Genomic DNA, 1,312 nt, shown 5'->3' with positions numbered 1-1,312 from the left:
GAGGTTAATTAATAATAATTAATAACATAAAAAAATGCCCACAAGGTAAAGCCCAGACTCAATGGCTTCTCAGATAAATTCTAGCAAACACTAAAGGAAGAATTAATACAAATTCTTTATATACTTCTAAAAAGTATGAGGAACACTTCTAATATATGCTATAAACAGGAATAACCCTGAAAACATGCTAAATGAAAGAAGCCAGTCACAAAAGACTGTATGATTATATGATTCCATTTATATGAAGTGTCCAGAATTTGTAAATATATAGAGACAGAAAGTAGATTAGTAGTTGCTCAAGGGTAGGGGTGATAGCTGAATTGTATATTTCTTTAGAGGTTGGTTAAAATGTTCTAAAATTGATTGTGATAATAATTGTACAACTCTATGAATATACTATAAATAATGGATTGTATGTATGTGAATTTTGTCTCAAAGTCACCAGAAAAAAAGAAATTGGATAAAACCCAACTGTCCATCAATAGGAAAATGAATAAATAAATTATGATACATTCATTTAGTGGAATACTATATATCCATTAAAATAATGGGGTATATCTGTGAATACATTCTGATCTGTTTGGTGTCTAGAATTTTGTACTAATTTGAAAAGCAAGAAATGGTATAATGTGGATGCACTTTTATAAACAAAAACATTTGTATATGTATGATATATGTGTATATAGGTATTTCTGAATAAATTTAGGAAAAAGCTGGGAAATATACATACCAAACTGTAAACCTTTTAGAAGTAGGATTAGATAGGCTGAAAGGGGATTTTTGCTTTACAAAATTTTTAAAGTGGTGTGATTTGGGGTGATTTTTACTTTTTTTCAGTTATTTTTTTAATTAAAAAATGTTTAATACTCTACAGATGTCTTGGGTTCCAGAATATTTGTCAGGCCTGTTCTGAGAATATCATCTAAGTGTACTCAGGACAAACTCCTATTCCTTTGATATACTGCTCACTTAGGATTAACTCTTCAATTTTAAATATAGTTTAAGGGGAGGAAGTAAGTTATCCTGGTATAACCTCTTGCACATGTTACCCAGGGACATACTTCTAAGCTGGACTTTTCAGAAGAAACTTATTCCTGTTGAGTGGAAAATCTCACCTCTGCCCTTTACTAGACCTGCAGATCACTAACAATAGAGGAAAATTAAAATGGAGGATATCCCTCAACTGGTGCATATACAAACTGTGGTATATCCATACAATGGAATCCTACTCAGCAATAAAAACTATGATGAACTGTCATATATGCAACAACTTGGATGAATCTTAAATGCATTTTGCTAGGTAAAAGAAGCC

The sequence above is a fragment of the Crocuta crocuta genome, unplaced genomic scaffold, assembly GCF_008692635.1.
Source record: "Crocuta crocuta isolate KB4526 unplaced genomic scaffold, BGI_CrCroc_1.0 scaffold1061, whole genome shotgun sequence".
NCBI lineage: Eukaryota > Metazoa > Chordata > Mammalia > Carnivora > Hyaenidae > Crocuta > Crocuta crocuta.
Note: the sequence above shows the minus strand (reverse complement) of the source record.